Source organism: Prionailurus bengalensis, chromosome C2 (assembly GCF_016509475.1).
Source record: "Prionailurus bengalensis isolate Pbe53 chromosome C2, Fcat_Pben_1.1_paternal_pri, whole genome shotgun sequence".
In the NCBI taxonomy this organism is placed as follows: Eukaryota; Metazoa; Chordata; class Mammalia; order Carnivora; family Felidae; genus Prionailurus; species Prionailurus bengalensis.
Window position 1 is genome coordinate 90,621,402 of NC_057350.1, and position 16,171 is coordinate 90,637,572.

Sequence of the window (16,171 nt, forward strand, 5' to 3'; positions counted from 1 at the left end):
AGGAAAAGTATATTCACATTATCTTGTGTATTTGCTGTATTTGCTGGAACCATGATCATCATTCATTGCAGCAGGTATGGTGATTTTAGTTAATCACAACTTTCTTTTGTTGCTTAAAGTTTAACAGAAGATGCTAGTACTATGGCATGGTTTGGAAAATTATTCTATGGATTTTCCATTATTGATAACGTTTTTGGAAATCTAGTTGCATAATGAATGAACAAATTTATAGTAACTGACCATTAAAATTCTTTAAGGGTTCCACATGCACACCAGACATTGTGCAAATCACTCAACTTGTCCTCCAAGGTTCTATGGTGTGACTGTACTTACCTTTCTAGCATTATGTCCCCCTCCTTCTTATACTTTCCTATCCAGTGAATCTGTACCACTGTAATTCTCCAAACACATTATGTTGTTTAAAATCTCTAACTGCATCTCTTAATGCATTTATTTATTCTATATTTCCTTTCCTTCTTTTTGTGCTTCTTCCCATCCACTCTCCCTGTTGATAATTTACCTATTAGTAATGACCAGTTCAAGTTCCCTTTTTCTGTGGAATCTTCTATAATAACCTGTTACGATATCCTTAGAGTAGCATGATCTGCCTTGTATCATAGTTATACATATGTAGCATGATCTGCCTTGTATCATAGTTATAAAAGAAACACATTCAAGCTCTGCTTTTAATGGGTCATCCCTTTCTCTATCATACAATAAGAGTCCATGTTCTCGTCACGTGCCTTTCAAATCCCCCTCATGTGAGCTTTGGGAAATTATGAAAATTTCTAAGTCATGAGTATCAGCAGTTACAATAAGGGAGGATACTATTTTTCCATTATTTTTCAGCCTTTAAGAAATGAGATTTCCTATTTAAATTCAAAGTTTGGAATTCCCTTAGCATAGTAGTAGATCTAGACGCTTTTATACACAGGAAAACAACTGGCTAGTGGTGGGTATTGGCTGAACTTTTAGAGAGATGTGAACTCTTCAAGGATCCACTCAACCCTTCATGGTCATGGTGCCTCTAGGCATACAGTTGTGATTTTCAGGCTTATGCGTTTCCCACATTCATTCTTCTTGTTCCTAGACACACTGTCCTCCGAATTTCTCTGGATTTCTCTGCTGGTATCCTTTTATCATCTCATAAATGCTACCCCATGTTCCTGAAGGTATTTGTGTATTCCTGTCATCCTCTGTGTGGACATGGATCCTTCCTGTGATTCCTCAAAGTGCAAATAACATTAGACTGCAGTGTTTTGACAAAGCTTTCCTGTAGTATGGAGTAGGAAACTCTAAATACAGATATCTGACACCATGGTTCTTGGAGTCTGTTTTCTATGCCCCTTTCTAAAACCAGCGTTTTACCTGGGCCTGCCAACAGCTTATCCATCCTGTACTGGGGAACCTTCTTTCTCTTTTCTTTCTATATCCCATCTCAAACAAAGGTAGCAAAAAAAAAAAACAGTTGGCAGAATAACCTCTATAGAATTGTATACTTCTCCCAGTGAAGTGAGTTTTTACATTATGAGATGGAATGCGTTAACATTTCTTTCTCAAGTGAGGGATTGCCCTAGAACAATGGGCCACTGCTTGTGTTACTAACGAATAAAACTACATTAAGGTGGTAAACAAGGATCTAACAGGCTCTCCAAGGTCAAATTTTAGCTTTTGCTTTTGAAATATAGCAGTTTCTTAGAATAAGTGTCATAAAGGTAGGTTTACCCCAATGGGTGGAAACTGAATATTTTATCACTGACATTGTTTAGAATTGCCACTGCATGGTGATAATTTAAAAAGCAGACTTCTTTAAATTGATTTGATTACTGTTTTTCAGTATTCTACAGACAATACACCCTCTTATTGCCTGCACAGGGAGAATAGTGGGATGGCAAGTGGGCGGACTATTCCCCTTACGGCCCCCTCCCTGCCACTTTTTGGAATCTCCCCAAATGGCAACTCTCTTTTGTTTAATAGCTTAAAGAACCAGGTTCCATCTATAGAATCACCAGAGAAAGTGCTGGCAGCATTTTGGGGGTAAAAGGGAATGACTAAATATTTGCTTATATACGTTCCTGATTTCTAGGAACATATGTTTTGTTCCTTCAAGACGAAAACTCTTATTCAACTGAATGTCTGTGCAGTGTTCCATCTAGAAAGCATCTGGCCAAAATGGGGTGCTCAAAGAGTGTGCTATTGAGTTTTGTCTCAAATTTTCTTAGGTAGTCTCCTGCACATCTAGTGTACTAGTTTCTGTTAACAAAGTGTAAAGTAGACAGATTTGGAATAGAGACTGTGAATCAGAACACTGGTTTGGGCTACCTTTCTTGCCCAGGGCCAAGGAGGGCAAAGGTTTCACATTGAATATAACAACAAAAAGAAAGTTTGGAAACAGACCACCTGGGTTTGACCCTGTCTGTACCACTGTCAGCTGTGAAATTGGGCAGGTTATTTAGTTCTCCGTGTCCTAATTTTCTTATCCACAAGCTGGAGAGAAGAACACTATTTTTTTTTTTAATTAGAGTTGTCATGCAGATTAAATGAGGTAAGTCGAGCACAGCATTCTGCAGGATGTGGGGACCAGGGATGATCGTGCACTGTTTGTGGGTGTGAAGTCTGGGGAGAACCAGCTCAGAGAGAAAACTGGCGGCACTTAACCGGATTAAGTAATAAAAGCACACATACGGAGTGCTCGATTCAGCAGCACATATACTAAAATTGGAACAATACGGAGAAGACTAGCATGGCCCGTGCACAAGGAGGGGACACACACACACACACACACACACACACACACAGACACACACACAATAACTTAGTGATTCCATTCCTAGGAATAGAGCCCAGAGAGATGCTTACCCAGCACCAAAGGACAAGTGTCTTCAATTAAGCAGGGATGGAAACTAACATTAATGGAGTTTCTACCATGTGCCAGACACTCTGCATAGGTTGTTTCATTCAATCCTCAAGGCACCCTTAACAAAATTATTTTATCTGTCTAACAATTGGGAGAAATCATTCTCAGTGAGGTTCCATAACCTGGCGAGGACACTGTGCTAATAATGGGCAAAGTTGGGATTCAAACTCAGGTGTAAGTTTCACTCCATTCCAGTATCTCATGCAGAGTCTGAAAAGGTTAATGATATCTCTTTTGTTTCCCCCATAGATTATTGTATGGATGAGTTCATATCCTCTATCATGTGATTTTCCAACTTTGTCTCCCTGTCATCTTTTCTTCTATTTTTACATATTATCTCTCTTTCATCCCATCATCCCCCCCATTCTTTATAATCTATGCTTTTTTTCTCATTTCACTGAAGATCTTCAATGTTATATATATATATATATATATATATATATATATATATCCCTCAGATTAAAGGATAAGAAAAATTCAGTTGTACCAAATAATAGTTACAAATTAAAGAGATTGGAACATCAGCTACTATTTAAAACAGAACAGATCAACTGCCTTTTCAGATGTCAGCCAGGTCAAACAATTCGTTTCCTTCTTTTTTAAAGTGGACTCAGCTGAATAAAGTGTTCTGGTTTTTAATGAGAGGGCTTTAGGACAAGGTCCAAGTTCACCAATTCCTGTTCTATCCATACATTTTCTCACTAACTTTCTTGAAGAATAAACTGTGTCTCTTTAACTTTCAAAATTGAATTTAAATTTTTGCTGGTTAAATAATTCCCACTCTCAGGTAAAGGACATCTGTCATATAGCCACATGTTTTACTGATGGATTGGTCAGTCTATATTGAGTTCCTAGGTGACATTAACTTTCCAAACATTAATTTATCATATATGATCTGATGATGATTTAGTGTTGCAAGAGTCCTGTGACTGCTTACAAACACACATACACACAAACAAACACCCCATATTTGGGCATAACTAGTTGCATAAAGATGAATTTGACATTTCATAACTTGCAGGTTATGATACGAGGGAGCACAGAAAGTGGTTCACAATGAGTTTCATTATGAAAGAATAATGCTCTGGCCAAAATAAAAGAGGGATGGATTAATAACAAATGCTCTTCATCTGTATTTGGTGCTGGGCTCTGTGAATTATTTATGTTTCTGGGCAAGGCCTGGGAAGTATTTCAATGAGGCCTAATTTGTCAAGGTTACTTCTACTTTACCATATTTTTCCTAACTATATCTTTCTGGATAGTACCACACATAAATATTTTCATTGTGTTGTGCATTTATTTGCAATATTGATGGCACTGTAAAATGTGGGATATTAGCACCTCTTTAACCAATGTCAGGCAAGAATTAAGATCGGAAACACCAGTGTCTTCCTTTTAGAAATATGGAGGTTAACTTTGATTATTATTCAGCTTTTGTGGCTGATGAGCTAGCTATAAGTCATACTGTGGAAAATTTATTGTCTAGAAATCATGCTACTGAATATTTTATCTTACTGGAAATGTGCTATAAAGGGGCTGCATCTTTAATCAAGTACATGGCGATGTTGCAATCTCTTGGTTGCACTGTCACATTAAAAAGTCGAGGTTAAGCAAAACTAAAGGCCCGGCTTTTGGGGCGAGCAGTGGTTGTGGATGTGTAGGTAGACACTATGCCTCTGGGAAGTTGTTTGATTTTGCCTTTTATTTCAAATCTCTAAATACGTTGAAAAGGAAGATTTTGACTCATTGTCGTGTTCAGGTCCCAGTTACAACAGGTCGAGAAGTATGAGTTGTACAATAGTTGGGAAGGAAATAAAGAGGGGAATCAAATATTGTCTACTCGGGTGTTTTCAGTTTCTATCTCTGATATACATTCAAAATCTCCCAGAAAATCTGAGGAAGTTTCCTGTTCATGGAGGAATGACTATTTTAACGGCAGAGATGAAGCTCGCAATTTGTATGTGGAGGTGCTCATGCGTGCACTTGTTCTAAACACCTGCTTGCAGGAGGGTGCCTCATCCCCTCCCCTCTGCCATCCCACATGTGGATGCTTGTGGGCTTTTGTTGTCATGTTGGGTTTTGTTTTGTTTAGATATTGAAAAGAGGAAATGATTGTTTGTTGTTGGCTCTGACTCTCAGTTCAAATCTTGTGATTATTGGGCACACTATCCTGTTGCTTTTATTCCTTTTCAGTGACTAGAAAACATAAGAAAGGGATTCTAAAGGAGGTTTCAGAATAATGGCCGGATCTGAAAAGACTCTAGCTGGGAAAAGACCCATAGGGGGGTTAAAAATACCACTGAAATATTACCAAACCGGCATCAAGCTCATCTTGACCTTGTTTAGTTACTTTTAGTGTCCATCTTTCTGTTCTTTTATAATTTTCCCCCAAAGCTTAATTCTCCTTTACAAACCTTTTTTCCTGCACCCCTCATAAACGGGGAGTCTAACTGCTTGTTACACAAGATTTAAAGCCACTTTACTGAGCCTTACAGTTAGATAATTCCAAATAATTGATATGTAAACCAGTGCTGTTCAACAGAACCTTTTTGGTGATGGAAATATTCTTTACTGTGCTGTCTGATGCAGTAACCACTAACCACGTGTTGCAGTTAGGCACTTGACATGTGGTCAGAGTGCCTGTGAAACTCATTTTCAATTTAAATTTAAAGACTTGTATATGCTTACCGGCTACCAGGTTGAAACAGTGCAGTTATATGCATATATGCAGTAGTTGACACTCGTTTCTCGAGCAAGTTCAACGATATTCATTTCAAAATATTTTTCTACTTAAGACACCATGTCTTATTGAGTAATCTCAACACGGTACATTTGTGTTTGTTGGTGTTGGGAGAAGTGGGTAGTAGAAGCGGAGATAGAGACAATTACATTTTTATGTTTATTTATATTATAATCAGAAAAAGCTCAAGCTCTTTTATAGGAAGTATATTTTACTATTAAGAATTTGGAGATTTATTTTAAAGGAAGCCAGGTGATGTGCTACTTTAGAACTAAGAGGACTTAAAGTAACACTCTACTTATCCAGCAGACAGTGTTCCGTTAACTTCGCTTATAAGAAGGGAAGCTAAGAAGTCAGAAATAATGAAATAGGCTTCTGAGTGGCCTCTGGAAAGTACTGTGTGGTGCAGATGTTGCCAACAACTTTAATTTCCTATGTTCTTTTACACATGTGCACCTCGCTCAGTCTCACTAGACTACACCTTTCCTGTTACAAAAAGTGGAGTTTTCCATCCTGCTCTTTGACTTGATTGTCTTTCTCTTTGCTTCTTTCTCTGTCTGCTAAAATCTCATCTACCTTTGAAAGTCAAGCCCATGCTCTTTGTATTTGGACCCTGGGCTTCTGCTTCTTAAACATTCTGCCTGGGAGTTCTTTCTCTGCAGCTAACAACCTAATAAAACATGAATGGACCCAAAAGGGAGGAGGCTGTACAGGTTTAAAGTCCACTAGAAAGTTTACTGCTGCTCAAAAACTGCTTTCCAATTAGAAGCATTATTTTCCTTGACAGACAGGAGTTAGAAAGTATAATGCACATGGAGACACTAGGATGATCAGGTTTCACAGAGTCCCTGACTCTTCTCATATTTTTTCACTCCTGTTTCTAGTATTTACAGTTTATTAATTGGCCTCCTCTTTTGGAGTATGATAATGTGTTTTCTTCTCTTATTCACAAAAACATTTGACTGTCTGATCTTCATTGGTCTCAATATCTGGTTTCAAATATCTAGATAGAAAGCATTTTCCATAACAAATTTATATTCTTCCATTTGTTCTCTACTGCTTTCAAGGGGACCAGCTTGCAGCATTTTTCCCCATTAATACTGTACTTACGTTATAAGAGTTAGCCAACATTCTCTAGTTTCCTTAAATTTTGATCTCTTGTCCTCAGTTGCTCTAGATTTGAGAGCATTTAATCTGCACTCAAAAGACAAGCAGTGATAGTTTAACCAACTGTTTTGCTGTTATGGAGCAAGGACTGCCATCTGCTCTGCTCAGGACCTTGGAATTTTCACTCTTCTCCCACTTGACCAGACTCAGTCAGGTCTGTCACTTGCAACAACTCATCCCTGAAAGTGTATGTATGAATTAGGATTATTTGGATTTCTGGTGACAACATCTCAGATAGACTCAGTTTAAGGAAAAGATGAGATTTATTCAAAATATACTGGACTGTTTTATAGAGCTATAATGTTACAGGAGGAAGCATCACAAAGCAGTTAGGCTGCATTAACAAATGAATCCCTGGACTTAACTGCCTTTAGAAATCTCTCTGCCATTGTGATGTCATTCTTAATTACTGCCTAGATGTATTCGCCACTGTGGGAAATATGGCCAACAACCACCCACCTTGGAAGGACTCTGGTTTGTCTAACATGGGTCCACCCATCTCTAGATCATTCAGCTGTAGCCAAGAAGGCAGGGTCATGTCTGATAATATGCTATCTTCATAGCAATTATAGACCTGTTGGAGGTGGGGCAGGGACATATTTTCCAAAATACCAGGGTTACTAGGTGGTAAATGTCCCCCTTTTAATTAAATTCATATTTATTTATTTTGAGAGAGAGAGAAAGGCAGAGAGGGAGGGAGAGAGAGAATCCCAAGCAGGCTCCATGGTGTCAGTACAGAGCCTGATATGGGGCTCCATCCCATGAACCATGAGATCATGACCTGAGCCAAAATCAAGGTTCAGATGCTTAACTGACTGAGCCACTTAGGTGCCCCCAACATGCCCTTTTTAGCTCATTTTTTACTCCCTTTTCCCACCCCTACTGACTTCCAAGTCCAGCTCAAAATACCACTATAACCACAATATTAACCCTTTAATAATGCTTCCTAGATGTGTGAGAGGGATATACTTTAAACTGATTTAAGTTAAAATCCCAGACAGAGCATTTACTTACTGCTACTTACTACTCTGTGACCTTGGCCTCATTTTCCTCACCAGTGACAATGAAGGGATGGAAAGTAAATTGGGACTAGACTGTAGAACTTTAAAACTCATCTAGCTAAGGAAAGTTTGTATAATTTTTTTGAACAAGAAGTGCCAAGTAGTATATTAGGAATTGTAATTTGGCAGCTGGTGTGGATCAGGAAATTTATAGCCATAGTCAGTGGTTGTGAAGATGATCAGGGCACTGCTTTAGCACAGGAAGATCTAATCAGATAAGAGTGAAGACCCAGGGGATATAGGAAGTCATTCAGTCTTGACAATAGGCTGATGGTCAGCTGGTTGCCTTTTGGCCTTATTTCTTAGCATTCATATGCTCTTTCTCCCTCCACGTACTATACTGAATTTCTGCTTTTTGTTCACCAAACCAGTTTTTAGTCTTAACTTCAGAGATTTTGCATGATTTTCTGTTTATCTAGTGACTTAGGCTTATTCTTTGAATCTTAAACTAGAATCTTTAGTGAGTGAGACAAAGCTGAAAAAAAATTGTGAATAGAAAAAAGGAAATATCTTTTTTTTAGACTTTTATTTTTTAGGAAAAAAAGGAAATATCTTAAACAACAGATTATTAGAAAACTAGAAGAGAAAAATAAAATCCAATCCAGTGAATATTTCTTTTATTATCTACTGTTTTCAAGATTGTTGTAGACAAAACAAAAGTAAAATTTCTGGATTTGGAAACTGAAATCAAGTGGGATACAGATTAAGGAATTTGGCTAGTTGTTCTTACTTTGTTTAGATGGCAATACATCTGACATTCAGGATGTTTACTGGGCAATAGGCAAAATAATAAAATATTGCTATCCTAAACTTAAAGGAAACAAATCAGATACCATCTTGTGTTAGATTTTAGCATAATCTCTAACATCTGTCAAAGATTTAGAAATAATTATAGGGGAAAATCTTTACACCGGGGACATGCTATTTCATTAGCTTAATATTGTTCTCTGAATTAAGAGAATAACTTGAGTATTTGATTTTAGTGATTGCACTTTTAAAAAAAAAAACTTTTAATTCCACTATAGTTAACATACAATGTTGTATTAGTTTCAGGACTACACATTTTGACCAAGCTCATTAAGAGCATGATCTAAGAACTAGAGAATTAGGGGTCAGACTTTGAGGATGCCCTCCAGGGGGCAGTGGTGTAAACTTCATCACCATGTGTATTCCTTGCACCCTGCCTTCTGCCATCAGTTATGTGGAGTTAAGGGTAAATAGCCCAGCATCACACACAAAAGAAGATAGTGGGTTCTCAACTCTGGCTACATCTTAGAATCACTTGGGAAGCTTTAAAACAAATGTAGATGACAGATCCCACCCTAAACCAATTCAATTAGAATCTCTAGGGTCACACATGGGAATGGCTGTTTTTAAAATGCTCCCTGGTTGATCCTAATATGCAGCTTATGTTGAGAATCACTGATGGAAGAGATGAAAAAAAACCACAAATCTTCTAGTCTAGCAATCAAGAGTCTTGAATTATTATTCGGACAGGCAGTATAGTACAACTATTTTATATAGCTATTTCCTTAGTTGTAAATGAAGAAATGAGACTAGAAGATCTTATGGATTTTTCTAGCTCTACAAGTCTTTAGATGTACTCCTGAAAATTTGTATATTAATAAGATGTTATGTAAATAGACTCAGTATAGTTAAACAAATTCTACAATGAATCCTCCAGTAATGCAAATCTATATGATGCATATAGTAATGTAATATAGTTTGTATATAATTCAGTAGAGATCCCATTCAGAAATCAAACCATTCAATGTTTCCCTCCTGGAGATACTTCAACAAATGAAAAAGAAAGATTTTTACCTAACAGACTAGGCTCTCCCTGGCTGTCATCATTATCTAGAGAAGATTTTTGTCGGTTCTTACAACTTTCTTTCAGTCAGTGTTTCTCAGTGACTATTAATTCCTTAGTGTTTTTCTTGGAATGTTTAAGATGTCTTTGCATGAGCTTGCTAGCCACCTGAACAATGTTGCACTTGTCAAAGGCCAGGAGACCTTTAAAATAATTTACCCATTCTTTTCATAATTTTAACCAACAGGATCATCAATGGATTTAGCACAGGTTTCTTACCCTTGCCGGTGGACATGACTTCAAAGAGTGAAATAGTGGACAGAATTACTGCTTTATGCGAAATGTTATTTCTGTCTCATACTCTCACTTTGTCATAACTGATTTTTGATTTAAGCAACCACATTGTATTGTTCACATTTTCTAGAAGAAGAAAGTAAGAGTCTGAGAGCTTTGTAATTTTCCTAGGTTTCACAGCAAGTGTAATAGGAGATTGATATCAGGACTCTTCCACTCCAACCTCATTAGTTTTGTGTGAGCCCCCTAAGTGGTAAATGAAGTGTGTGTTCATAAACATTTACGAAAAATAATTTGTGTGCATGGAGTCATGGGTTATAGAAATGGAATGAGATTAAGTTAATCAGGATTTGTCTTAAGAGGGGAGAATGTAAAGGTTTTTGGTAACATGATTTGATCATTGCTCAGAATAGAAGCTGAGATCTGAGAAGGAAGGGCCTGAGATCTGGGTGGAGCTATACTTCTGGGTAAGAGGGAGTTTTTGCTTGTTATTCCTGAGTGGGAGGGGGAAATTAGAGATGGTGAGAGAGACTGGGTACAGCCTGGAGAGAGCAGAGACCATGACCTTCCTCAAACCCAGTCAAGCTAACAAGTCCTGAATATGTAAGAAAAGTGAATTTCATGTGGAAACTAGTAAAGAATCTTGGTTCTTCATCTAGAGAGTCCCAGCACAACTCGAGTTGTATGAAGGAGACTCTATGGTGTAGAGATGTATAAAGAAGAAATCAGCCAAATTCCCGCAGCTCAAAGCATGGAATTGGGTTCAGGATAAATTTAAAGAGATGTCTGCAGGGCTGCAAGTGAGGGTGGGAGAAGGAACAGTCAATAGCCGACATGTGTTATCCCAGAATGAATAGGATATGCCCCACTATCCTCAGTGAAAAATATGAGACTGGATAATTTTAAAGACAACAGCATCATGAAAATCATTTACTTATACTCTATTAAAAAGTAATTGCCAATGGCAGAATAGCCCAGAATATTTCAAGATATATAAAGGATTATTAAAATAGAAAAGTTTAGAAGTGTAGTAAGTACTGGTGACATCCTATATTATTTCCTTACACAGAGGTGCTGAGGTAAGAATGATGGAGGTCAACATTTGTATGATTATAAAAGATTTAAAGTTCAAGGATTTAATTAGATCATTTCTTTTTCCTCTTAGACATAGTATTTCACCATGGTAGGCTTATGAGATTGCGTGTGTGTGTGTTTTCAATTGAATTCACCTAATTTTCTAACTTGAAATTAATTTTTCTCACTGTAAAATTGATGAAATGAGCTTTGTTACATTCATTATATTTGAAATAACTACTGTGGCCTGCTTTATTATTTTTGGTGATGAAATATTGCTAAATTTCTCATAACACACTGAAGACAATGTTTTGGACAAGTGAATCACATATTTACAAGATGTTGTTCTTTTGTTTTAATGTGAAAGGTAATCCTAAATTATTTTAACAGAGCATATACATCTATAATAAGTCAGTCTCCACAATTTAATTGTTTATAATGCGTATGACAGTTTCTTTAGAAGATACATTGTTCTACTGGTTAAAAATATTAAGCAATTCCCAAAGCACTTGAATTCAATTTGGTTTGACTAGTTCATTACTGTTTTTCATTTAAGCACAGACAAGAGTCTTCAGAATAATGATTCTAGCCCCCATACTTTCATTCTAAATTTAGGTCAGGTAATTAGTGTGTGTTTCCCATAAGAAATAGGTAATTACAATGGCAAATACCCATTGGTTAAATCTACCTGGAAGAGTAGATGTCTTATTTGTGTGTTTTAACGAAATTAGAATAACTCTTCAAACCAAGATTGACTTGCAACTTGTGGTACTTTCAAGTTTGGCGTTTACTTGTATAAATTTCATACCTTCCTACAGAAATGGCACTTGAGCTAAATGCTACTTGTGTTTACCTTGGAAGAAAATTAAATGGGCATATGATCTGGCATAAAATACAATACCATGCTAAGTCACATTTTCTGACTGTGGAGGACCAGCAAAGATATTTTAGGCATCAATGAGAACCCTGCTTGAGGAGCTTGTTGTGTTCTGCTATGTGTGCAGTTGAATAATCACTGGGGATCTGATTAGCTCCATGTATGTCTTTTCTCATTTATCATCTAGCTTACATCCATATCCAAATGAGAGTTAACGGAAGCATGGTGTGGAAGTTGTCATATTTTGTCATATTTCCTTACCTCCGTTACACAGAAATGAAGTGATAGGTTTTTTTTTTAACATTTATTTATTTTTGAGACAGAGAGAGACAGAGCATGAACGGGGGAGGGTCAGAGAGAGAGGGAGACACAGAATCCGAAACAGGCTCCAGGCTCTGAGCTGTCAGCACAGAGCCCGACGAGGGGGCTCGAACTCACGGACTGCGAGATCATGACCTGAGCCAAAGTCGGATGCTCAACCAACTGAGCCACCCAGGTGCCCCTGAAGTGATAGTTTTATTTTTGTTTTTGTTTAATGACAAGAAGAACATTTTTCCATGTAGTTTTCTGGGTACATTAAAAAAAAAACCCATAACTATTATGGGTCATTGAAAATGAATTCAATCATTAAAGTAGTCATTTTAAGCAAAATAAACAAAAAATACTTGTCTTTCGGTAGGACGCGTATCAAAGAACTTTCTTGTACAGTAAGCATGCATAAGTTTCAGAATTTACAGTACTGTGGGCCATACCCTGGATTTTGGTAAATTCCCAGAGAAAATACTTCCCAAGACCTAATTTTTTGAAGATAACTATTTGGCCGAGGCTGGGGACCTCTCTGCTTCATCACACTGCTTTGCACGTTTTTCTTTTAAAAAATCTCTACATCGTTCATTCCAGCCTACCTTTGTCAGAGTTATCTACATATGAATTATAGTCATTTATGGTTGTTCATCCTCGACATCATTTCCCTCTTGCTTAGAATAACTACATTATATTTTCATATTTAGCTAATTTGTGTTGGCTAAACGATTTGCAATATATCTATTATTGTAAGATTTTTTTTATATTGATTACTACCTAGATCCAAAGTAGAAAGCAAATATACCTTAAGGTGTGAATTAATTTAGTGTTTGAAATGTTACTATCTCTCTTTTTTTAATCCTAAAATATAGTCTGCAAGTAAATTTCTGCTGCCAAACCCAGTGGTAGGAAGTTCTCAAAAAAGGGGATAAAATAGGATGGAGTTTGTTTAAGAGGAGGGCTGTAAAATCCAAGTTATTGATTTAGTTAGAGATTTCCTCCAAAGATCATGTACAAAATGACCCTTGTTTCTTTCCTTTACATCTAAACTATTTTCAGAAGATGTTTTTTTCCAGGGTTCTACTCGTGATAGATCTTTGATGAGGCACATAAAGAACTGATGTAGGTAGACTGATAAGACAGATGCCATCAATAAATGCCTTCACAAAAATACTAGCCTGTCACAAGTTAATTTGATGCAGTATTTTCTGTCATGAGGGTGGATTAATTTTGTCCATTTTCTCCTCTTGTCGTAATTCTTGTCATGTGAATAAGAATGTATTATAAAGAAGAACATACTAGACATTATAATTCTGTGATAACTCATTTTTGTGACAAAGAATATAATGAGACCAGACAATAGTGCAAATTCATCATATTCTTACAGTGAACTTAATATTGACTTCCTGGCTTCTCTTCATGATTTTGAGGGCATGTCACTTATGGTTTTATACCAACCAAATGATTAAAGAAACCACCACTGAAAGACTTGTACTGATTACAAAAAGGCTTTTCAACAGGGAAATAATAGAACTATTTCGATTTTCTTTCCTTTCCAGCTTAAACACATACTTAATGTATATCTATGATTTCATTTTGATGAAGAAAGACTCATTGATTTGATAAAGTTACTCAGAAAGTGTTTTAACTTGAAGATTGGACTGCATTTATCATTGAGGAAAGAGTGAATTTTCTCAATAAATCACTATTATAAGTCATAAGAGAAAAACAAAGTTTTATAATAAAGAACCTTTCCAAAATACTTCTCGTGTTTTGTCCCAGTCGCTAAAGCAAAGCAGTAATTTTTAACATGGTCTATTGCTGCAGCTGTGAAGCTCAGATTCAGGAAATCCCTCCCTAGTGAACACACTGGTTGTTTTTAATTGCCCTGCATTTCTGTCACCCCAATCCTAACTCTTTGGATTCTCCCCCCCCCCTTTTTTTGTCTTTTCATGTTAGAATAAGGAGAGAAGCAAATATCCACAAGCAACTATTCTTTTTTTACAACTTCAGGCAAACATTTAAACAGAAATAGGGGAGATAGAACCTATAGGGAATACTGGAGCTGAAAGAAGAATCCTACAATAGGAGCATCATTTAAATAAAACACTTGCTACCATCCTTACACTTATTATGGTCAGTGAAAATCATACATAATCCCTCTTTTGTGCAGAATTCAGATAGCTCCTTAGAATCTTTCTTAACACAGCACTAGAAGTGAGCTGCTGCTGATTGGTTTTATTTCAAGAATTGAACCCTATTTATGGTTCCTGCTGTAAGTTTCACTGTCTCTATGCCTGGCACATGGTGGTGTTAAATAAGTGTTCATTGAATGGGTGATGAAATGTTCCAGATTCCCAAAAACGAAAAAAAAAATTCTCTATTTGCATAGTCGGGATCTCATTTCTCCTACGACATAAAGTAAGAGTGATTCTGTCAGCAAAGTCTTTTGCTACTGGACCCTCCTGAATACGGAAGGTGAGGATCACACCTTCACCTTCACATAAAAATGCATGTGAAGAACTATTTAGTTTATGCATATGAAATATATACATATATTATGAGTATATACATAAATATAAATTCACTCAGAGTATAGTGAAGTGGAGGGTGCTAGGCCTTGCTTGTGTTTCCCCCTTTATATGACCTTGGCTCTCCATTTTTTCAGCTGTAAGATTTAAGCTCTGGTTTTTTTTTTTCTTTTAATTCTAATCATCTGTATCTCGACACACATGTGCAAAATAAGTCGCAAAAATAAGCCAGTACATTTCACTTGACCTGGTTTCCTGGATTTATTTTTATTTAATAGAAAAAATTAGACATTTTACTTGAATTTTTTTGCCAAGAGACTTTGATGAAGTTGTCAAAATCCAATGTTTGATTTTTCTTTTACTAATTACAATTACCTGTAGGAAAAATATGTGATAGTATTCTTTTCTTGTTAGAACCTGGGGATTCTATTCTGGTGTTGGAACTGGAATATCTCCAACCTCTTGTGAAGTGAAGTACAAAGAATACACTCTCTGGCTGAGGCAGAATTTATCCAGAAAGAGACCCACTCTTGAGTCTCCAGCAAAATCTGCCTTCTGAGAACAAAAGGCCCGATCTGATGTGGATTCTTGCAAATGGTGTTCACACAGGAAGCCTGAGTCACCCAATGGGAAGCAGCTAATTGGCCAGACAGTCTTGGAATGAATCTAGCTGCTGGTTGGCAGGTGGGGTATATTGTAAAGCACCACATCCAGGCTACATAGTAATTTGTTTTTAATTACCGTGTTTGCTTGGGAAAGGCTGTAAGGTCTACTCATTGCTCATATTGGTATGCTAATTGACTGTTTGGAGATTTACAAACTGGGTTTTACACCATGTCCTTTTCCATTGCCTGTGGTGATCTGAATAGCATGTTATTCATTTAGTTCTTTAATATCTCAAATAAAGATAAAAGAGCAAACCTAACTCTTACTAAACCTCTAAACTTCAGCTAGTAAAGACTTTAAGAATGTATTACCCTGTAAGCATGTCTTTGATTTCACTTTATTTCCTGCCTTAGAAAATGGAATGTTTTTGTGTGAAATGTTCTTGGATGTCAACAAGTAAATACTGACTGATTTATGTGCTTGCTCTTATAGCCCAGGGAGGTGGGAAAGGGAGGTGAGGTGTGTATGAGGAGAGCAGCCAGGCTGCAAGAGAAGCCAAGCAAATGGTGAGCCAGGTGCCTGCCCAGCAGGAAGCATGCCCGGGAGCAGAGCCTGGGAGCCCACGGTGGGTCAGATGGGGCTCACAGGAGTACAGGTGCTGGGCAAGTCCATGCCCACAACCTTGGAGCAGTCCTCGATCAAGCTGGGATGGATGAGAATAAGAACAAAGATGACCTACCAGAATTATGAAGGGGCAGTTAGAACTGGGTCAGTCAGAGGACACACGTTGA

The 16,171-nt window shown here is 37.1% G+C and overlaps 1 non-coding gene across 1 annotated transcript; it reads left to right on the forward strand.

Moving 5' to 3' along the window:
- The first annotated feature begins 2,688 nt into the window (after positions 1-2,688).
- Positions 2,689-2,796, forward strand: LOC122492473. The gene has a single exon (XR_006299658.1). It is a non-coding gene; the product is annotated as a U6 spliceosomal RNA (small nuclear RNA).
- Positions 2,797-16,171: the final 13,375 nt, after the last annotated feature.